Source organism: Pelophylax lessonae (genome assembly GCF_965119305.1).
Source record: "Pelophylax lessonae genome assembly, chromosome: 1".
Taxonomy (NCBI): Eukaryota; Metazoa; Chordata; class Amphibia; order Anura; family Ranidae; genus Pelophylax; species Pelophylax lessonae.
Window position 1 is genome coordinate 408,565,226 of NC_138768.1, and position 24,692 is coordinate 408,589,917.

Below are 24,692 nucleotides of genomic sequence, written 5' to 3' on the forward strand. Positions count from 1 at the left end.
AAATTGGCCTAAAATGTTAAAAAAATTTGATTTTTACATTTTTTTTTTGGGAATGTCATATAGCAGAATGTGAAAAATATTGTTTTTTTTTTTTTTTTTTCCAAAATTGTCGCTCTTTTCTTGTTTATAGCGCAAAAAAAAAAAAAAAAAAAAAAATCGCACAGGTGATCAAATACCACCAAAAGAAAGCTCTATTTGTGGGGGAAAAAGGATGTCAATTTTATTTGGGTACAGTGTCGCACAACCGCACAATTGTCCATTAAAATAACGCAGTGCCGAATTGCAAAATAGGGCCTGGTCAGGAAGGGGGTAAAATCTTCCAGGGCTGAAGTGGTTAAGAAAAAAAACCTAGTAACCCAGGGACTGCCTGTATTTTATATGTCTCTGGCCTGCTGGACAGCTTTCTGAGGTTTTTACTTTAAAGAGTAACTCTACTTTTGTTGAGAAAAAAACATTCCTTTCTGTGGGGGGATCTATGTACTTTGCAAGGATTTTAACAAACGTTTTAGCAGATTGTTACCTTTTGGTATTCTGAATAAATAGCTTTTTGTTAGTCTGTGTCCATGTGCAAAGTTAATATGAATGGGAGTGACCTTAAAATTATAAATCAGTAGCTGCATTTGCAGGGCTACACTGAGGAAGGTGGCAGGGTCTGCATCCTTTTAGATGTGATTTCCTTTTGGGAGTATCTCACCAAAAAATGACATTTTTGTTGCAGTGGACCCCCAAAATCTGACTTGTATCTTAGTGTAGATTTTTAATAAATCAGTAAGCCAATCACACAAGCAAGAAATTCCTTTTCTGGCAGACGTTCTGTATACCATCTGTGTACAGAACCCTTTCAGGTTACTATATTGCATTTTACAGAAAATGACAGCATTACAGATTAAAAAGGAAAGTTAATTTTTTTATAACATTTAATCACAATATGACTTGTGTAGCAATTGTATTTGCTATGTATTTTTTTTCCCATGAAAGTGGAGTTACACTTTTAAAGGATAAGCTCACCTTTTACCTAACCACTTGCCGACCAGCCGCCGCCTATATACGGCGGCAGGTTCCCGTGAATCACCGTATCTGTACGGCGGTTTGCGGGAGTGATCTAAGGGGCGCGTGCGCCCACTCGCCAGCGAGAAAGCAGATCCACGGAGTCTCGATTGGTGACCCATGTGAAGAGAGAACAGCGGTCTGCTGTTGTAAACACAGCAGACCGTTGTTCTCTCAGGAATCAATGCAGAGCTTCTGTATTCCTCCTATTTAGGAACACAGGTCTCTGTGTTGATTTCACAAGCCCAACCCCCTCACAGTTAGAAAACACCCCCTAGGCTCACATTTAACCCTTTGATCACCCCTGGGTTAACCCCTTCCCTCCCAATGTCAATATTATAGGAACTGTGCATATAGTTAGCACTGATTACTGTAGTAATGTCACTAAGTGTCAAAAATGTCAGTTTGGGGTCACAGTCGCACTAAAAATGGCAGATCACTGCCATTACTAGTAAAATGCATACATTTTATATTTATATATCAACATAGGTTGAACTGGATGGACTGATGTCTTTTTTCAACCTTACTAACTATGTAACTATATATATATATAATATAAAAAAGGACATAAATATTTCCCCTAGTTTGTAGTTTGTACACACGCAACGAATTTCCGCCGACTGGTCGTCCGTCTTTTGTCCAGAGTGGTGTCTGTTGGTTGGAATGTGCTCTAGACTGCACACGAATTTTCCCGCACGACAGAATTCTACTTCAGAAGTGATGTCATGTGTTGGATTGCTTTCTTTGTGTTATTTCATCTCTGAGCATGCCTAGTCTTGCTCATAAGATTTTTCCCCATCGAAATCTGTACTAATGAGATGAAAAATCGGACGTGTTTTGTCGGAAGCACCATACTAACAAGCCGAAAATTGGCAGATCGGTCGTCGGACAAAATTTCCCGGCCGAATTTCTTCTCGTGTGTACGGGGCTTTAATGGAATTTTTTTTTTACCAAAAATTTATAGCGGAATACAAATTGGCCTAAAATGATGAAAAAATTTCATTTTTAAATTTTTTTTTTGGGTCGTCGGACGAAATTTCCCGGCCGAATTTCTTCTCATGTGTACGGGGCTTTAATGGAATTTTTTTTTTTACCAAAAATTTATAGCGGAATACAAATTGGCCTAAAATGATGAAAAAATTTCATTTTTAAATTTTTTTTTTGGGAATGTTATATATCAGAAAGTGAAAAATATTAGGTTTTTTTTCAGAATTGTCGCTTTTTTTTGTTTATAGCGCCAAAAAAATCGCACATGTGATCAAATACCACCAAAAGAAAGCTCAATTCGTGGGAAAAAAGAACATCAAATTTATTAGGGTACAGCAAAAAAATGGCCTTGTCATTAAGGGGGAAAATCTTCCGGTCCAGAAGTGGCTAAAAAATATAAAAATGCACATATTTTTGCAGGTTAAAAAAGGTGCATTTATTATTTTTTTAACAGGAGTCTGTATAGTATTGCTCCAGTGATTAGAAATGTACTACAAACATGTTAAGCAGTGCGCTCGAGGCTCCTTTAAACTACAAGTTCTCCTGCACATGATGGCAGAAGGGACTTGTGGATTTCACATTCACAGATTCCTGTGAATGAATGATGCAGCTGTGTGAGCAGTGGGTGTGGGGAAAAGATCCCCCACTGTCACAGGATGGGCGGGGATCGGGGGTGCCAAGGGTTGCTGAATATGTTGTTACATGTAACATGGACAGAAGGTAAACCCAGCATTTGAAGACCCACTCAGGGACAATCTTCACATATCAACTAACAACGTAAGAAACACAGAAAGGGAGATGGCTACCTCACATGTGAAGGGCAATTACAAATTTATCCCCAATTATCCAGTTACTAGGATAATACATACTGCAGATTGTCACTCCACCAAAGACCTGATCACTTCTTATATATGGCTCCAGATGTAAGATCTCCGTGCTTGAGTTCTAAGGCCTAAACAACTGCCAATATGAGGGGGGGGGGGGGGGGGCAATTCTCTTTGCTGGAATTTTATTTCATATTATACAGCGAAGAATGCAGCAGGAGGAACTGGAACCCACAAAACCTAGGGATTTCCCAAATGCACTAAATCTTTTATACATGCTTTGACCTGGATTATGCGGTCAACAGGAGGAGTTTAAGACCCCGTTCACACTGGGGCGATCCGACTTGCCGGGGCGACCTCACAGGTCACGGCGCGCAGCTCGCACCGCGACCTCGGAGCGGCCGGCACAGACTTCATAACATTGAAGTCAATGCAGGTCGCTCCGGGTCGCCCCAAAGAAGCTCCGGACCCTTTTTCTAAGTTGGAGCGACTTGTGTCGCTCCTATTAGAACGGGTCCACAGCTTCTCTATGGCAGGCGACCAGGTCGCCCCAGTGTGAACGGGGTCTATGAGTGACAGTGTTTTGGGCAGTGGCAGTAATCAGAGCAAGGGGGGGAATCTTTAGAGCAGTGATTCTTAAAAGGAGAAGTACAGCCAAAACATGTTTGGCTGTACTCCTCCTATGGATCACAGGAGTACAGTTCCTTCGGCATTCCCGTGACCCATTTTCAGGAGACAGCGGGCTGAAATCCGCTGTCGGCTGACATCACAGAGCCAGGCCAGGCCAGGCTCGGGCAAAATCGTGACAATGGTGTCATGATCTACCCACATGCCTGGACCGGCACCCGACTCAGCCTCTCAGCAAGCTGCTGAGAGCCTGAGCTGGCCACCCCCACTCCCTCCACAGCTCAGCGCTCCAGTGTGCGCAGAGGGGGGGGGGGGCAGAGAAGAGAGCTTCTGACTGACAGTCACCAGCTCTCTGGTCACGGAGCCATAAGAACCGAGCGTTCAGTGGTGTTTGAACGCTCAGTTCCCAGTGTTAGAGCCAGTAGGGGACAGATGCAGCATTGGACCAATGCTGCATCCACCTAGGCTTCTGATAAAAAAAAAAAAAAAAAAAAATCCCATGCATCCCTTTTAACCTTTTTTGAGTCACGGACCCCTTTAAGAATCTGATGAAAGCTATAGACCCCCTCCCCAGAAATATTCACATAAAAACAACTTTGCATGCAATTAATATACGTACTTTATTTTATTGAAAGTTGATTGCCACATACATATATGACATAAACAAAGTTTTAATAAAGTAAACGTCCTCCTTTTCTTAAAGAAGTAATGGTCAATCATTAAAAAAATTAAATACAATCATTCTGTGCAAATGAAACAAAGCAATTGTAATCCTTCTCAAATCTCCTACTAGTACTAGAAAATTAGAATTAGGACTTGCTATTATGAAGTGGCACAAGATGGCAGTTGTGCAGAGACCGATGATACAAATTTAGAAATGGTAACATGGGCCAACAACGAGTCAAGGGATGCTTAGCAGGTGGTGATATAAGCAGCGGCAAGGTGAGTTTTCTTTCATTTTTTTTTTCCAATAACTCAATAACTGTACTTCTAATCTCTAGAAGTGTCCAGGGGCCCTAAAAAAAAGAAGCCATCTACTACCTACTCCATGGGTCCTTTAGGACCCACAGACAATAGGTTTCTTATTCTGAGCACAATGTGGCCCTGTCAGTACTGCAGGGATTCACTTACATCAATACAGTAAACCCCCCTCCATTGCGGGCAGGGCCGGTTTTAGACAAAGTGTGGCCCTGGGCAAACCTAAAAGTGGGGCCCCAAATTTTTTTATATTCTTCCAAAAATATTGGCGCATTTAATCAATTTAGCCAAATAAAACATACAACTACATAAAAATATGCTTTAATTAAATAACATTAAATTAATTATAATCATAATCATTATAATTACAACAATTATAATATTCTATTATGTTTACTGCTCCTCACCCAGATCTATTATAAGTAGGCCTGGGTGAGGAGCAGCAGAGCCATATAAAGAACATACACAGCTCTGCACATAGCGCTACTCATTTACACTAAATAGAAAGCCCCAGGGCAACAAATATAGAATAAAAACTCTAATACTATCACCATTGACGGATTACACTGTAAAAAAATTGCGTGACCAAACAATCATTAGGTTGGTTCAAAAATGACCAGCGTGTCCCCATTCAATGCCCAGTGACCAGCATGTCCCCATCAATGCCCAGTGACCAGCATGTCCCCCATCAATGCCCAGTGACCAGCATGTCCCCCATCAATGCACAGTGACCAGCATGTCCCCCATCAATGCACAGTGACCAGCATGTCCCCCATCAATGCACAGTGACCAGCATGTCCCCCACCAAAGCACAGTGTCCAGAATTCCCCCATTCAATGCACAGTGTCCAGCATGTCCCCCATTAATGCACAGTGACCAGCATGTCCCCCATCAATGCACAGTGTCCAGAATGCCCCCATCAATGCACAGTGACCAGCATGTCCCCCACCAATGCACAGTGTCCAGAATTCCCCCATTCAATGCACAGTGTCCAGCATGTCCCCCATTCAATGCACAGTGTCCAGCATGTCCCCCATCGATGCACAGTGTCCAGCATGTCCCCCATCAATGCACAGTGTCCAGCATGTCCCCCATCAATGCACAGTGACCAGCATGTCCCCCACCAATGCACAGTGTCCAGAATGCCCCCATTCAATGCACAGTGTCCAGCATGTTCCCCATCAATGCAGTGACCAGCATGTCCCCCATCAATGCACAGTGTCCAGCATGTCCCCCATCAATGCACAGTGACCAGCATGTCCCCCATCAATGCACAGTGACCAGCATGTCCCCCATCAATGCACAGTGACCAGCATGTCCCCCACCAATGCACAGTGTCCAGAATGCCCCCATCAATGCACAGTGACCAGCATGTCCCCCACCAATGCACAGTGTCCAGAATGCCCCCATCAATGCACAGTGACCAGCATGTCCCCCATCAATGCACAGTGACCAGCATGTTCCCATTCAATGCAAAGTGACCAGCACAGCATGTCCCCCATCAATGCGCAGTGACCTGACCAGCATGTCCCCCATCAATGCACAGTGACCTGACCAGCATGTCCCCCATCAATGCACAGTGACCTGACCAGCATGTCCCGACTCCCTGGTGACCATGCTGCTCGGGAGTCGACTTCTTCCTCCTCCATGGCGTCGCGACTCGGTCGGACTGGTGTCCTTCGACTGGACACTGGACTATTCTTCCTCCATGCGCGCCGCCCACTGCCTCTTCTCTGACGGCGGGTGGGAAGGTGACGTCGGGACGGGGGGGGGGGGGGATAGGTAGTAGTGAATGATCAGGTCTGAAGGGGATCGCATATTGGGATGGGGGGGATCACAGTGTTGTGTTGAATTTGGGGGGAGATCATATATTGGTGGGGGGGGGGGGGGGCAGTGCTGAATCATCAGCCCCGAGTGTCAGTGGTGAATTGTGTGTTGGGGAATGAGAGCAGTATTGAATTTGGGGGAGATCACATTTTGTGGGGTGTAAGGGGGGGGGGTGACACAGCAGTGGTGAATTTGGTGGGGGATCACATATTAGGGTGGGGGGTGTCAGTGGTGAATTGTGTGGTTTTGGGGGGGCTACACCACCATTGTATCATACCCCCCCCCCCGCACACAATTCACCGCTGATCTCCTCACCAAATTCACCACTACTTTGTCATTCCCTCCGAATGACAAAGCAGTGGTGAATTTGGTGAGGAGATCAGCGGTGAATTGTGTGTGGGGGGGTATGATACAATGGTGGTGATTGGTGAATTTGGTGGGGAGATCACATGTTGGGGTGGGGGGGGGGGTGTCAGTGGTGAAATGTGTGGGGTATGACAAAGCAGTGGTGAATTTGGTGAGGAGATCAGCGGTGAATTGTGTGTGGGGGGGTATGATACAATGGTAGTGATTGGTGAATTTGGTGGGGAGATCACATGTTGGGGTGGGGGGGGGGGGTGTCAGTGGTGAAATGTGTGGGGTATGACACAGCAGTGGTGAATTTGGTGAGATCACATATTGGTGGGGGTGTCAGTGGTGGTAAGGGGGGGGGGGGATGACACAGCAGTGGTGAATTTTGTGGGGAAATCACATATTGGTAGGGGGTTTGTGCCACAGACCCCCTACCAATATGTGATTTCCCCACAAAATTCACCACTGCTGTGTCATCCCCCCCCCTTACCACCACTGACACCCCCACCAATATGTGATCTCACCAAATTCACCACTGCTGTGTCACGCCCCCACCCCCGACACCACACAATTCACCACAGAGTCTGAGTCTAAAAAAAAAAGCAATTCCAGAGAGAGAGAGGTTGGAATTGCTTTGACAAAATTTGTTTCCCACCATATTAAGGGCTGCTTCCAAAGCCTATGTAGCACACTGACACCCCCTCCCCCCTCCCCTTGCTACTGTGCTTCAGAATCGGAACTTACACAGATAAGCACAGTAGCAGAGCAGCAGACTCTTAATCTCCATTCTCCTGCACGAACTTCACAGAAGCACAGTAGCAGCCAGCAGAGCAGACTAGAAATCTCCACGTACCTGTCACAACCTGTGGGTGGCTGCCGGCTGGGCTGGCTGAGAGATGTCTTCCGCTCTCTTCTCTCTGCACTCTGGCTGCCCCCCGCAGCGGGAACGTGTGGCCCCGCCCCTCAGCTGAGCAAGATTGTGTAGGCACCTCCAGGGACAGACTGCAGTGCCGCCCGACTGCCCGAATGATCAGTCTTCCCCTTGCCCGCCTGCATATAGTGTCACGCTGCCTCCGCTCCGCTGACAGGGGGCGGCTGGGGGCCCCTGGACACTCGGGGCCCTGGGCAGCTGCCCAGTTTGCCCCCCCCCCTAACGCCGGCCCTGATTGCGGGGGTTACGTTCCGGACCCAGCCGCGAAAAGTGAAAATCCGCGAAATAGAAAAACCCTATTAAAATGCATTGTAGGCATGGTTTTTTTACTGTCACTGTACGTGTAAAAGCATTTTAAGGTCTTTAAACACACTTTTAAAACAATAGAAACTCATTTAAACACATAAAAGATACTTAGAGACAGAGCAAGAGCTATGAAAAACACAAAAATCTTTCATTTTTAATGATTTATATAGTAAAATAAGATTACAAAAAAAACCGTGAATTACCGGGACCGCAAAAACTGAACCGCGATGTAGCGGGGGATTACTGTACTTCCTGAATCATTTATTTTTTGTCAGAGCAAAGTCAAAGGTTCCTATCTGCATGCAAAGTTTTGGGCTACTTGGCATTTGCTGGGAGATCTCCCAAAGGATGCTGACATTACCCCCGCAGCATTGATGCTATGGGCTGAAGCAGGGTAAAGAAAGTTAATTCTGCACTCCTGTGAGAGAGCGTTTTAAGCAGACAGCGAGCTGAAGCCCCCTGTTTGCTCACGTCACAGAGTCGTGCCAAGCTCGAGCAAGATCGTGGCAATAAAGTCAGGATCCCCCCACATGCCTGGACCGCCACCTGCCTCAACCTCTCAGCAGACCGATGAGAGCCTGAGCCAGCCGGCTTCCACCCCCTCCACAGCCCAGCGCTTCAGTGAGCATGGGGGGCAGAGCAGAGACCAGTGACTGACAGTAACCAACTCGCTGCTCAGGGAGCTCTGAGAAGTGACTGACAGTCACCAGCTCGCTGCTCAGGGAGCTCTCAGCAGGGACTGACAGTCACCAGCTCGCTGCTCAGGGAGCTCTCAGCAGGGACTGACAGTCACCAGCTCGCTGCTCAGGGAGCTCTGAGAACAGAGCAATCAGCAGTCTTGGCATGCTCAGTTCTCAGTCTTAGAGCCGGCTGAGGACTTATGATGCATCCACCTAAGTAATTTTGCTCAGCGGGGATCGATCCGCCGATCCCTGCTGAGCAGGCGGATGTCAGCTCCATCTATGCTTACTGTGAAGCTATGGGAAATCAAATGAAAATGGACCGCCTGTTGGATGAAACCAGGTTTGCCTATCAGTAGCAGGGTTTTCTCTTTCTAAATGATTTGTATACCATATAACTAACTATAACTTTTGAAAAAAGATAAGGCATATCTAGTACAGTATGAGGTTTGCTACACCAAGTAAGGACAGTCAGTCCTGGCAATTCTTAAAATGACATTAGTCATCAGAGTTGCTGTAGCAGAATAAGTCACTTGAATCATGTTAAAGATTACATTTTCGCTCCTTATATTTTGCCTTGTTTCATTCCTCCTGCTCCCATCAACTTGTGGAACTTTATGCTAGATAATGAAAATGGGCAGACAAGCAGGATTTGTAATGCTTTATCTCTTCTGCATTAAAGCTACTTACTTGCCTGTGCCCCCCTGTACAGTGAGCTACACACATACAACTCACTGCACAAATTTGGCAATGCTGAAGCTGACAGAACTTCTGCATGACGTCATCTCAGCCTGGCCAATGACAGCGGCTGGTGATCGAGAACCAAAAGCTGTCAGTGGCCAGCGGGGAGTTCCAGGACAGCTGTATTGAAGGGAAGTATAGTCCTGCTTAAACTGGAGTTTCCCCCAAAGGGGGAGTTCTGGTTTAAGTCTTCCTCTCACCCTCCTCTAATGTGGCAGGCCTTTTTTTCAGGGGGGTAGGAGCGGATAACTAGTTTTGACAGCCCAGGCAATCTGAGCGGAAGTTCTCCTCTCCCTCTCCCTTTCTGCAGGCTTCAGAGCACATCACCGGTCCCAGAAGACTGCGGGACCATTCACAAAGCACAGGGTGGCTCGCGCAGTAGGCAACCAGCTGTGGAGTCACAAGCAGCAAAGCCAGCTGCTCACAGATAAAATGCTGGCACCAGGAACCTAAAGGCTAGTGAAGAACCTGCATGGGTTAGGATGACGCTGGCTCTTTGGATAGGTAAGTGTCCTGTTATTAAAGTGGTAGTAAACCACAGTTAAAGCGGAGTTCCGGCCACAAAATCGACATAATCGATTTTCGGCCATCCGCTTGCTATTGGTCACCTGAAAAAGAAATGTTACGATTTATTTTTTTTTGTTTACTTACCTTGTTTTAGAAGAAAATATACTCACCTTACTTCCTCTTCCTCCCTCTGCGGCCGCGGCCTGCTCCGTCACTTCCTCTTTGCATTGATTCCTGGGAGCTGAACGTCATCGCTCCCAGGAATCAATGCACCTGCACCGGCCCCGCTCGTCAGTTCCAGTGCGGCGCCTCATTCCCTGCTAAACAGCTTCTGGGCATGCCCAGAAGTTGTGGAGGGATGACGCGCCCCCACCGGAAGTGACGAGCGGGGCCCGGTGCAGGCGCATTCTGGGAGAAGAGGACACGATGGCTTCAGCTGCCCACATCCGAGATGGCAGCGCTGGAGAAGAAATTTTCAAGGTAAGTATTTCTTCTAAAAAGGTAAGTGTGACCCGGGACAGTACAGAGACTATCCATTGTGGAATGTACTAGCCGTGACTGTCCCGGGGGAATTTTATTGAAAAAACAATTTTGTGGCCGGAACTCCGCTTTAAGGAAAAAAATTAATAATAATAATCCCCTGCAAAGCAATGTCATAATGTGCTAGTTTGCATGCTGTCACCGCTGAGAGGGCTTCCAACTTTTCCTGGTCTTCCTTGTGAGTTTGTGGCCCCTGGGTACATGAGTGGCCAGGGGCACGATGATGCAAGCATGGGAGCCCCCGTTTACGGCACAGGCTCTGAATATCTGTATGTCAGACCTTCACAGCTCATGCGCTGGTAACATCACCAGCTGCATGCACTTTGAATATCTACTAAACAGTGCAAGTTTAGGTAAAAGATAAAAAAAGTGGGTTTACTACCAGTTTAAAAGTCAGCAGCTACTGGATTTGAAGCTGCTGACTTTTATTTATTTTTTTGCCAGAGTGGAGAACCGCTTTAAGGAGATTTTTAAATAAAACCTGTTATCATTACATACTATATTTTACACCTAGTGTTGTCATCACTGAGTCTCTGTGCTTCCAAATAAAGGCTGGTGGGAGGGGCAGTCAAGAGTTCCTATCTGCATGCAAGTTCTGAGCTGATCTGCATTCACCCATGGATACCAACATCACTGTCATTTACTGTTAAGCTGTGAAGCCTTCATGAAGGAAAGAATTGAAATCTAATGAATAAAAGAGGCATGCGAGGAAAAGTCAGGCTAGGGAGGAAAGACTAGATATAGCTGCATGTCCTACAGCCAGGAAATTAGGAGGGCTCTACGGGACTTGCTGCAGCTTCTAATGCACACTGTGAGAAGCTCAGAGGGTGCAGTAAAATCAGGGAAAGCCATTTTAGTACAGGAGAGGAGTCTGTACAACTGTGCAAGACTGAAGGGAAAGCTGAGGTCAACTTTAACCCCTAGCCGCCGAAAGTATGCGGCCTCTCAGCAGGTGGGCCTTGGCACTGAGCGGCCGCATTTTTGTGTGCCAACTAGCAGACACGGCTATACCAAGAGAGCACACCCTGTACGCTCCCGCCACCGTTAACAGAAAGCTTTCCAATCATGTGGTCACATGATCATAAACCCCACCTCCCAGCATCTTAAACCTCTTAAAAGGCGTGAAGGCGCCAGCGCAAAGAGGTTTGTTGCTACTACTGTCCTAACTTTTTGCTGCCAACACACTGCAATTGTTTTTGTTCTTCATTACAAGTGTAGCACCCTCCTAAGTAGGTCCTAGGAAAAAGCATATATGTGGCCCGGTCTGCTTATCAGGGGGGGCCTGATCATTTAGTTAGGCTGTCACATGTTTCCAGGTGTGATCTGTTGAGCCTTGGGCAGGGGTCTTCAAACTATGGCCCTCCAGTTGTTCAGGAACTACAATTCCCATCATGTCTGTCAAAGTTTACAATGCCTCATTGGATGTGTAGTTCCACAACAGCTGGAGGGCCGTAGTTTGAGGATCTCTGGCCTAGGGAGTCTCCCCACTGTTTCCAATGAGGGCTCTTATTGGACAGTGGAGGAAACCTAGCCAATAGCACACCAGGGCTTATAGCTGTCTAAGTGGGTGGAGTTAGCCACAATGCACCCTGGGATGAGTTATAAGTCTGAGGGGAGCATGTGACAGAGCGTCTTGGGCAGGAAGCAGAGTCCCAGGAGGAGGCTGTCTCTCCTATCAGAGCAAGCGAGGGTGTCCTGGGCAGTCGGCCTAGAGGACCGGAGGTTGAGCTGGGCTGCAAAGAGGGATCCAGAGTGCTGTGGACCGAGTGGAGCTGCTGGGCAGAAGTTTCAGGGAAAAACAGTGTTGTGAGTACTTGAAACTGCCCAGGGGGTCTGCCTAGGAGAGGGGACCACTCCAGAAGGACAAAGGGATCCGGGAGCAAGCTAACCAGTAGAGAGGTTTAGAGAAAGGGGGTGCGAAAGTCTAAGCCCTGAAGATAAGAGAGTGAAAGGGGGTTCCGGTGAGGGCCCTGAAGTGTTGAGCAGTGTATACAGATAGCTACCTCAGCAAGGAGTGCTTAGAGGAGCTTAAAGAGGACTTCTTCATTCAGGAAAGCAGTCACAAGTCAGTTCAGTGTTAACAGGCAACAGGCCAGAGTAAACCGGTGTTGACTGGCATCCAGCCAGCGACAAGTCAGCGCCAAACGGCATTTTTCAATTGTCCCTAGCAAGTTGTACATAGTTGAGCCAAAGGAGTATGCCACTCATCCCTTGCCCTATCCAAGTTACCAAATACATACAAAAAAAAAACAAAGATACTGGACTGGTCATTGTCTCAGTGCTCACACTTGGAGAAACATGCACAAAGGTACTTTTGTTGCACCCGGTGTCCCAGGGGGACCCATATCAAGTAAAACGGCATGGAATTGTGCTACACAAGCATAGAAACAGACCATTAGTACTAAAGCTGGCCATACACTGTTATGTAAGCGAGGTAAAGGGATCCCCCCTATCAGGGTAACGTATTCTGACATCAACACCCGCAGCTGTCAGAATGCAATGATCAGCAGCTGTCAGAATGCAATGATCAGCAGCTGTCAGAATGCAATGATCAGCAGCTGTCAAAACGCAATGATCAGCAGCTCTCAGAACGCAATGATCAGCAGCTCTCAGAACGCAATGATCAGCAGCTCTCAGAACGCAATGATCAGCAGCTGCAAATCTTCAACATTTCCTATAGACAGAAGTTGATCACAGCCTGAAACAGAAATCTAGAAATGACACGTGCATCTGCTACACTGTTCTGTACTAAATGAGCCGCTGATATGAAAATTACACAGCTCCCGCTCTGCTAAGCTGACCTATGAACTCTGGCTCTGCAAACTAATGAGACTTGGGCACATGATGTCATTGGAGTCTAGCATCTGCTTGCAAAAATAGCATACTATAGGGAGCAACCCACTAAACACACTGCACCAATCAACAACATCCACAAATCAGCAGTATTCGTTGTTCTCCTTCATCACAGACACTACCTGAAAAGCAGTTCACTCTTCCACTGCTTCCAGACTGACTTCACACTGAATTCTCCCACGATGCCACTCTGTCAGCTCCTTCCTGAAAGCCAAGCCTCGCTTTCATTTCCCCCACACTGCCTGGAGCGCAGACTTCCTTCCTGTTGCTTGGCAACCATCACTAACAGGAACAGAGATGACTCTCAATGTAATCTAAATCAACCAACTTTATTTAAAACCAAACCAAACGTACATTTGAGTTGCCTGAGTCCAGCATCGTGTGCTAAGATGATAACCACTTTTATCGCGATCACTGACTGACAGTGCTGGTTCAACTAGTGTGATTTTAGATATAACTTGAGTTGCACAGAATTGCAAGACCAAGGAAATCATATTATTTTCACTGCTTGTTCACATCTGTGCGACTCCAGGCAGTGAAATTTTTGGAAAAGGTTCCTATACTACTTTTGTGCAATTTAAAATGCAACTTATCCCCATAAATTATGCAAAATGCAAACAAGTTGCATCAGAGTCGCATTACATAATTGCACTGCAAATCGCATCACAGAGTAGTGTGAACTGAACCTCAGTCTAGTAGTTTGTACCATGTCATCCCTCTCCCCAACGTGTCCAGAACTATGGATGACTAGGAAGAGAGATATACATTATACACAAATCATATATATATATATAGTGTCTTAAAAAAATTCCGCATTTTTTTTTAAATTAAAAAAACTGCAGAAATCTTTTGAAGAACATATATACACATACACACACATATATATATATATATATATATATATATATATATATATATATATACACATACACTGTTAAAAAAAATGACAGTTAAGTAGCAGAGAGGGTTGTTAATTTGATAATAAGTTTCAGCTGTTTTGGTGTTAATGAAATTAACAACAGGTGCACTAGATGGGCAACAATGAGACAATCTCCAAAACAGGAATGTTTTTGCAGGCGGAGGCCACTAACTGGTTTTTCCCTACTCCTCTTTTCTGACTATTTTTTACTATTTTTGCATTTGGCCAGGGTCAGTGTCACTACTGGTAGCATGAGGCGATACCTGGACCCTATAGAGGTTACACAGGTAGTCCAACTCCTCCATGATGGCACATCAATACGTGCCATTGCCAGAAGGTTTGCTGTGTCTCCCAGCACAATCTCAAGATTTTACATTTTACAGATGAGATCAGGTTCACCCTGAGCATATGTAAAAGACATGAAAGGGTCAGGAGAAACCGTGGAGAAGGTTATGCTGCCTGTAACATCTTTTAGCATGACATTTTTGGTAGAGGGTCAGTGATGGTCTGGGGAGGCATATCCATAGAGTGAAGTACAGACCTCTACAGGCTAGACAATGGCGCCCTGAGCGGAAGTTCTCCTCTCTCCCTCCCTCCCTGCAATCTTCTGGGACATGTCAGAGGTCCCAGAAGATTGCCGGCCAATCACGACGCATAGCGCAACTCGCGCATTGCGCAGTGCGTACCCGGCTGTGAAGCCACAAACTGTCACAGCCGGGTGCCTACATCAGTGATGCCGGCGCCGCGGAGCAGAGAGGGAGAAGACGGCGCATCGCTGGACCGTGGGACAGGTGAGTGTGCGGTTAGGCTGGAACTCCGCTTTAAGGCCACAGTAGCAGAGTTGGAATAATTCGCCCATTCAGCTGCACTACTTCTGCGTAACATTTATGGGCAGCCCGATTAACAAGCGCTTCCAGGGACAATATAAATTACCTGGGACAGGCTCCTATTTCCAAGGACTGTCCCTGGAAAAAAGGGACAGTTGGCAAGTATGGTGTGTGTGTGTATCACCAAAAGATTATGAATTTTCTGAAAACAGAGACCCTGGAGGATGAAATGGTAGCAGTGGCAATTTTTCACGTGACACGATATTTGTGCTACCGTTTTTCTGTTTACTATTTTTAAATCCATAAAAAATACACTAAATTTAAAGTGGTATGAAAGGGTAACTCCACTTTCATGGGGAAAAAAGTAAAATAAAAAAGGTAGCATATGCATAGCCTTTTCAATTGTGACACAAGCCATACTGTATTTGAGTCCCTGTTCACACTGGTGCAATGTGGGAAACCCTGCGATTTAGTGCCGGTTCCCACATCGCATCAGAATCACACAGTGGTTCACACTGAGATCTGCGAATTGCTGGGGGTGTCAATGTAAAGTTAATGACACCCCCAGATCGAAGTGTGAACTGTGAAATGGTGCAGGAATCCGATCACATAGGTGTTGACACCCATGCCATCTGATTCCAGTGTGGACCAAAAAAAAGGGTCCTGCACCAAATTACCTTTCCTTTCCAATATGCAGTGGTGTCGTTTTCTGTAAAATGCAATGCAATGTGGCTACCTGGAGCCCTTCTGTACACAGATGGTGTACAGAACACCCCCAGAAATGTCATTTGTGTGATTGGCTCACTGATTTTCCCAGAAGTCTGCCCTAAGATACAAGTCAGATTTTTGGCATCCCCTGCAACAAAAATTAAATTTGCGTTGAGATACTCCCAAAGGGAAATCACATCTAAAGGGATACAGAGCCTGCCCTTTCTGCATTAGAGCCACGCAGGTGCAACAGCTGATTAATCATTTTAAAACTACTTTTTAAAACAATGTTTTTTTTTTTCTCAACAAAGGTGAAGTTACTCTATAAACCAAGAAGCAAACATTTGTTATACTGCAGCTAACCAATTCTTAAATTTAGTGACTGCATTCATTTTCTTTTTTAGGCTTTCTGTATTCTATTTTGATCTACTGATCTGGCCAGCAAGTCTATTGTTTTTCAAAAGACAGAGCTCTACAGCAGATGTAGCAGTTGGAGGGTTGGGACAAACCATTTACCACTGACAAGGGTGCTTACAACAGTCAAATGTTATTAATTTGTATAAAACCTTTACAAGGTGCGGGATATTAAAAATAATAAACATCTATACTCACCTATGTGATTGCAGCTCTGATCCAATGCTGCAGCTGTGCCCCACTGGCTCTAAGACTGAGAACCAATCGATCACATTACCACTGTTCGATCATTTCTCGGCCTTAGTGAGCAGAGAGGCGGTAACTGTCAATCATTGGCTCTTTGCTCTGCCCCTCCAGTGCTCACTGGATTGCCCGACTGTGTAGGGGAAGCGAGCAGCTGGCTCAGACTCTCAGCGGTGCACTGAAAAGCTGACCCAACTGCTGGTCAGGCATCTGGGTGTATTATGTCATTTTTGTAAAGATCCCTGCAGAGCCTGACCTGGGTCTGGAACGTCTGCCAACAGTAGACTTTAGCCTACTGTATCTGGGTCACAGGACTTCCGAACTAAGTCTACTACTGTGACCCAGAAAAGAAGTAGGGCCAAAGGAGCTTTGACCAGACTTCTCTTTATCCCCAAAGGTAAAAAAAAAAACAATGTTTGCTGTAACTGCTTATGTAGCACCCTCCTAGGTAGGTGCTAGGCAAACCATAGTTGTGCCCCTGTTCTGCTTATCAGGAGGGTCTGATCTGTTAGTTAGCCTGTCACATGCTTCCAGGTGTGACCTGTTGAGTCTGGGGAGTCTCCCCACTGTATCCAATGAGGGCTCATGTTGGACAGTGGAGGAAACCTAGCCAATAGCAGACCAGGGTTTATGACTGTCCCAGTGGGTGGGTATTGCTGCAATGCATCCTGGGATTGGAAATAAATCCTGAGGGAGCAGCATGTGACAGAGTGTCTTTTGGTGGGGAGTAAAGTCCAGAGAGGAGGAGGATGGCTTTCTCTCCTCCTACTGAAGCAAGGAAGGTGGTCCAGACAGCTGGCCTAGGGACCAGGGGTTGAGCTGTGCTGCAAAGGATCCAGTGTGTGCTGACCGAGTGGAACTGCTGGGCAGACTGATTCTGGAAAAACAGTATGGTGAGTACCTAAGCATCTGCCCAGGGGTCTGCCTAAGAGAGGGTACCACTCCAGAGAGGTCAAGGGGATAAAGGAGCCAGTTAACCCAGTGTGTTACTGTAAAGGGGGTGCCAAGTTGTAAACCCTGAAGATTAGGGACAAAAGGGGGCCCCAGGAAGGGCCCTGAAATTGCTCAGCAGTACAGTCTACTAAAGTAAAGCTACCTGAGGAAAGGAATACCTTAAGAAGTTTTCAGGACTCTGTTACAGTCTAAGGAAAAGTAAAGTAAGCGGCCTAGCATCAGTCAGCTTTAACCAGCGTCAGCCAGCATTTTTGTATCATCCCTGCCTATTGTGCATAGTTCAGTTTGTTTGGAGTATCCCACTCATCCCTTCCCCTACCCAAGTTCTCAATAACACTTAAAAAAACAAAGAAACTGGACTGGTCCTTGTCTGAGGTGAAACACTTGGAAATACTGTATACCTGAATGTTCTACTGTTGCTAATGGTAACCCAGGGGAACCCATGCACAGCAGCTCCCATGGGAGTAGTGCTACACTTATAAGGTGTGAGCTGGAGTTTGGCTTTAATTTGTTATTGTATTTAACCACTTTACCACCGGAGGATTTTGCTGTCTTCCGTCCAGGCCACTTTTTGCGATTCGGCGCTGTGCGACTTCAACTGACAATTGCGCGGTCATGCGATGCCGTACCCAAACGAAATTTACGTCCTTTTTTTCCCACAAGCAGAGCATTCTTTTGGTGGTATTTGATCACCTATGCGATTTTTACTTTTTGTGAGGAAAGGGGAGGTAATATGGCGCTGTCAGGCTAATAAATAGGAAAAAATAAATAAATATGTCTTAAAGTGCACTGGTGATAGGTGAATAAGAACCAGAATATATAAAACTTCATATGGTGAATCCTTAAAAAGTGTAAATAAGTTTGAATAAATTGGTAAAAAATGTGTATCTATATAATGATAAATAGATAGAAAAATTTAAGATATAGGTGATACAAAATCAATGTGTAATCTTAAAAATATATGTATAACTATATAAAAGATTTAAAGTGATGTTATAAATATCTTCCATATATACTTAAAGTGCTAATCAATCAGATATATATTGTGCTAATGGGCCAAACGGTAAATAACTTTGTATAAATCTGTGCACATACAAATCATAAATAGTGTCCAACAAATTAGATAGCATAAATAAATAAATAAATATAAAGCGAATATATAGGAAAATTGTCCATATAAATAGCCAAATATTAAATGATGCTACAAATATAATTGAGTCCCAAAAAGGGTGATGAAGTAGGGATTTGACAGGATAAAATGGATTACAGGACTTCCAGACTGATGGGGGTGCTCAATACAGGAATCAGTGCTCCCCTCCTATTATTCCCGCACTCACCAGATGGTGGTACCCCCACAGGGGTAATCAGCGTTTGGGGTGACTCTTGGAGGTCCCTCCGAAGGTTGGCTAGTAATCCACTTAATCCCGACTTCGTATCCTACTCCAGGGAAATTTGATGAAAAATCCCTCCTCTTAGAGTACTCCAAAAAAGTTTGAGAGATCCGGATGAGGAAAGAAAGAAGGGCTCCAATAGTGAAGTATTGTAAAAAATTGGTGCTTTATTAATATAAAATAACAATACTCACATTAAATAGAAAAAACAGTGCATGTATGTCCTAGGGACCGCAACACCCTCGTGTGGCGGTAGTTCCGGGACGCGGTGCGTTCCACCGGCCGGATGTGCGTCTCAGTCAACAGGAAGCGGAACTGACGTAACCACGCTCTACGCGTTTCGTCATCAATGACGTCATCAGGAGCAGCGTATGGTCACGTCAGGTCCGCCTAGTGTTATACTTCCTGGTTGCCAGGCAACGTTAATAGCAAATACATGACCGCCAATAGGAAAAAACCTCTTCGGCGCGTCATGAGTTGCCGGGCAAGGACATATTTGAACATTTAGAGAAAAAGAATTAAAACAGACATAAATTCTATTGGTTAAAAAATAAATAAAGCATCATCTGTTACTAAGTGGAATTGAAGTGTCTAACAATGGTAAAATAGGATACGGTGTATAAGTGTCGACGGAACTATTATATATTTAAAAGGATTAATGGAATATAAGCGATAAATACTAGAAATTTATAAAAGTGTATGTAAATTAAATATAAAAGCAACTTCATTATTGATTACTAATTGGAGATATCTTAACACTAAGTAAATGGATACTAGAAATAAATAAATGTAACTGGACCAAAGTCCATTAAAGGTGCGTCCGTGCAGTTATAAGGTAATAAGACAAAAATCTATAAATTCAATTAACGGGAGGAATATATTATAGAAAATAGCTTATAAATTAACATAACTAATATTATTTAAATATGTTTTTAGAGGAGGCATGTTTATATCGCATCTATACAGTGGGAACTACATATTAATCATCTTTATATATAAATTTGGACCAACTACAGAGATCATTTATAGTACTACAGCCTATTATATAAGTGTGGTGTTTTGCATATTAGCTTAGATTTCTTCCCAATTTTAAATAGATATATTGTACTCCAAATGGCATGTGAGATGATAAATATAGTTAATAGGAAAATTAATATCGAGTTAATAAATTATGTGATTCCTAAATTTGAGGGAGGATAAAAATACATATCTAACATGTGTATATGATTAAGGGAGCTATGAGGTACAAAGAATTAAGAAGGTCTTAATATAAGCTTATGTATCTGATATAAAGCAGTTTAAGTCTATATCCAGATTGAGTCCCCCCGGCTGGAGGGACTCAAGCTGGTATATCCAGCGTGTTTCATTTTGTGAGATCTTACGGGTTTTGTTCTCCCCCCTCCAATGTTCTTTAATGGAGTCGATAGCATAAAAGATAAGACCCTTTGGATTTTTTCCATGTACATCACGGAAGTGCCTTGACAAGCTATGTTTCGGGAAACCTCTTTTTATGTTTCCTATATGTTCCCTGATTCTCACTAGTAGAGGCCTTGTGGTTCTGCCCACATACTGAAGTTTACACGGACATTCGATCACGTAAGTGACGTGCGTGGTATGGCACGTGATTAGGTCCCTTATTTGGAAAGTTCTTCTGTTTACCGTAGACTTAAAATGTGTGGTTTTTTTCTTTTGTGCAGGGTTATTTTTACAGGCTAGGCATTTCCGACATCGAACAAACCCCTTCAATTCAGGGAATATTTTAACTTGTTTAGGTGGATCTACCACATTATGTACAAGTTTATTTCTTAAAGTGGGTGCTTTTCGGTAAATAAATCTCGGTTTTTTTGGTAAAATCTTCGTTAAAACTTTGTCAGATTTTAAAATAGGCCAGTATTTCCTAAAAATCTTCTCCACTGACCTGTATTGTTTATTAAAACCGGTAATAAAAGCACAATTAAAATCCTCATCTTTATTCTTGTCCTTTTTTCTTAATAAATTCTCCCTTGGTAAATCTCTGATTTTATTTTTAGTTGTCTCTAATACTGTTTTATTATATCCTTTCTCCTCAAATCTTTTGGTGAGCTTTTCTGCTTGTGTCTCATAGTCTTCTAATTCTGTGCAGTTCCTTCTGATCCTCATATACTGCCCTTTTGGTATATTCTGGATCCATTTTGGGTGATGGCAGCTAGCCGTGGGAATGTACCCGTTCTTATCCGTTGGCTTGAAAAAAGTCTTTGTATGTACATCATCCTTAACTTTAAAAATCTCCAGGTCTAAAAATTCAATTTTTTCTGTATTAAAATTTGCAGTAAAATTAATTCCATAAGGATTGCTATTTAGTTGGTGTATAAACAATTCCAGATTTTCCAATGGTCCATCCCATACCATAATCAGGTCATCAATGTAACGACGGTAGAATACCAACTCTGGTGGATTTTTATTATATATCATTCTTTCCTCTAACATATTCATGAAGATGTTAGCAACACTGGGGGCATACCTAGCCCCCATGGCAACACCTTTTGTCTGTACGTAGAAGGTCTTGTCGTACCAGAAATAATTTTTTGCCATGGCTAGTTGTAGGCCTTCTAAAATATAATTTATTTGGACATTTTTAAGGTCAGTCTCTTCATGTAACGCCTTTCTGACACTGTCCAGACCGTCCTTTTGGTCTATACTTGTATATAATGAGTTTGCATCGATTGTTGCAAGAATACATGACTCCCTGATTTTTACTTGTTGTAACTCTGTTAGTAGCTGTGTGCTATCTTTCAGGTAAGATTTACCTTTGCATACCAGGGGCTGAAGAAATTTATCTAGGTATTCACCTAGTCTAGAGAAGAGGGATCCAATCCCACTAATAATAGGTCTTCCTGGGGGTTTCTCTACTCTTTTATGTATTTTTGGAAGGTGGTAAATCACTGGGGTTTTTGTTGATTTTGGTAACAAGTACCTGGCTTCCTTTTCAGTGAGTATTCCTAGATCTTGGCCTTTTTTGATATACATCTCTAGTTTCTTGCGATATTCTTTCCTAGGGTTTTTCTTCAGCTTTTTATATGTGTCTGGAACACTTAAAAGATTTTTCATTTCTTCTTCATAGTCACGTTTATTTAAAATAACCAGACCTCCACCCTTGTCAGCTGGGCGTATTACAACTTCTTTCTTCTTTTCAATGCTCTCGATAGTTTCCCATATCTTGTTTTCTTTATTATTACGTATTTTCAGATTTTTCAAATCATATTCTACCATCTTTTTAAAAGCCTGAATACATTCATTGTTTGGTGTTTTCGGATTAAAAATAGATTTGTTCCTTAGTTCCGTATGTCTAAAATGGGTATCCTTTGTAGATTTGGAATGTCCTTTTATGTTAAAAAACTTCTTTACATTCAGTTTCCTTAAAAACTTTTGAAGGTCTATGTATGCCTCAAACTTATCAAGGTTTTTGTTGGGGGCATATTTGAGTCCTAAATCCAAAACCGCTAATTCTTCTGGTGTAAAATCAATTCCACTTAGATTAAAAATTCCCGTATTTAAAACTCTCTCCTTCTTTTTCTTCCTCCCGCCCCGTTTACCTCTCCTCCGTTTCCTTCGTCCCATCGGTTGTTCCATGTGTATGGCCTCCCAGTAGTCTGTTGATACCTGTAGGGGTTCCTCCAGTTCCTCTGATAGGGGGTATTCTGGTCGTAATCTGTTGGTCTTTGGAAATGCATTGATCTTGGGGGTCCTCCCCATCCTCCTCCTCTCGGGGGGTTGAACCATCTTCCCTGTCTGGGGGGTCTCCCTCGGTTCATTCCCTGAAAAAAACTATTATCCCTATGGTCTTGGAATCTATCGTTCCTTCTAAATTCCCGTGGGGGATAGACTCTCCTATTATCCATTAATGGAGAGAACCGATTAGAGATGCTAATTGGATATCTGGGGGATTCATATCTCGAAGGTGGTGGTCTTCTAGGTCTGATGTTTCGGGGGCTTCTTGGTGGGAGTTCATAGTTGTCTGTTCTCCTTGGTGTCTCTTCTTCCATCTGTATGTTTTCTCTTGTTGGCCTGAATGAAAAATTCCTAGCTAGACTAGGAGTAGGAGTTTCAGCTTCTTCCTCTTGTTCATCTTCATCTGGTGTGGTCTCTCTTGATGTATGTATCGGAGTATTAAGTGCTGGTATTTCCATAGCTTCATCTCTTATGGAATCCTGCCATTTATATACTTTATCATTCTTATAGTCAAGAATATCCCTATTGAATTTCTTTTGTTTCTTTAGTTGTAAATCCTTATCATATTTAGATATGATTAGGGATAATTCTCTTTCTTTCTCATTGTATTCATTGGTGGTTGAGAAGGGAGTAAGGAGTGTTTTCAAACGAGTAATATTAGTTTCAACCTCCTTTAATTTATGTTTCCTCCTCCCGATAATTTGTCTGAGGAGTTCTGATTCGCATCTATTAAACAATTTAAACCAATCTTCCATGAGTCCTTGGTCAGTTATACCATCATTAGGATGTAATTCCCATCTTAGTTTGCGTGGGGTCATTTTTTCTTTTATATACATCTCTAAAGTGGAGATATCCCACCATACTCTTAATTGCTTTTCAAGATCGTGTCTAAGTTGTCTAAATAGACTATTAAGATCATGATTAGTGGTGGCCCTCTCTTGATTGAATACATCTTCTATATTAATTTCTCTATTTCCTATATAGCTAAAAATCTCCATAGCAGCAGAAAAAACACCTTTTCAGGGGTGTCAAATAAATATAGGGGGAAAGTTTCCGCGCTATTGGAGAAAATTAAGTAAATAAATGACTGCAGCCTACCTCAAAAATATAGATAACTATATTTGGTAAATGTGAGGAAAGGGGAGGTAATATGGCGCTGTCAGGCTAATAAATAGGAAAAAATAAATAAATATGTCTTAAAGTGCACTGGTGATAGGTGAATAAGAACCAGAATATATAAAACTTCATATGGTGAATCCTTAAAAAGTGTAAATAAGTTTGAATAAATTGGTAAAAAATGTGTATCTATATAATGATAAATAGATAGAAAAATTTAAGATATAGGTGATACAAAATCAATGTGTAATCTTAAAAATATATGTATAACTATATAAAAGATTTAAAGTGATGTTATAAATATCTTCCATATATACTTAAAGTGCTAATCAATCAGATATATATTGTGCTAATGGGCCAAACGGTAAATAACTTTGTATAAATCTGTGCACATACAAATCATAAATAGTGTCCAACAAATTAGATAGCATAAATAAATAAATAAATATAAAGCGAATATATAGGAAAATTGTCCATATAAATAGCCAAATATTAAATGATGCTACAAATATAATTGAGTCCCAAAAAGGGTGATGAAGTAGGGATTTGACAGGATAAAATGGATTACAGGACTTCCAGACTGATGGGGGTGCTCAATACAGGAATCAGTGCTCCCCTCCTATTATTCCCGCACTCACCAGATGGTGGTACCCCCACAGGGGTAATCAGCGTTTGGGGTGACTCTTGGAGGTCCCTCCGAAGGTTGGCTAGTAATCCACTTAATCCCGACTTCGTATCCTACTCCAGGGAAATTTGATGAAAAATCCCTCCTCTTAGAGTACTCCAAAAAAGTTTGAGAGATCCGGATGAGGAAAGAAAGAAGGGCTCCAATAGTGAAGTATTGTAAAAAATTGGTGCTTTATTAATATAAAATAACAATACTCACATTAAATAGAAAAAACAGTGCATGTATGTCCTAGGGACCGCAACACCCTCGTGTGGCGGTAGTTCCGGGACGCGGTGCGTTCCACCGGCCGGATGTGCGTCTCAGTCAACAGGAAGCGGAACTGACGTAACCACGCTCTACGCGTTTCGTCATCAATGACGTCATCAGGAGCAGCGTATGGTCACGTCAGGTCCGCCTAGTGTTATACTTCCTGGTTGCCAGGCAACGTTAATTGCAAATACATGACCGCCAATAGGAAAAAACCTCTTCGGCGCGTCATGAGTTGCCGGGCAAGGACATATTTGAACATTTAGAGAAAAAGAATTA

General features: G+C 43.4%; 2 protein-coding genes across 2 annotated transcripts in view; one reads left to right on the forward strand and one right to left on the reverse strand.

The window, feature by feature from the left end:
- FOCAD (focadhesin) overlaps positions 1 to 13,420 on the reverse strand; it is a 333,165-nt gene extending 319,745 nt beyond the window's left edge. The window contains exon 1 of the mRNA XM_082243972.1: positions 13,322 to 13,420. The gene's annotated coding sequence lies outside the window, so the exon portion shown is untranslated. The remainder of the gene's footprint in view (positions 1 to 13,321) is intronic.
- The window catches only part of MLLT3 (MLLT3 super elongation complex subunit), a 462,813-nt gene that overhangs the window by 7,219 nt on the left and 430,902 nt on the right, over positions 1 to 24,692 (forward strand). The gene's annotated exons all lie outside the window — the stretch shown is intronic.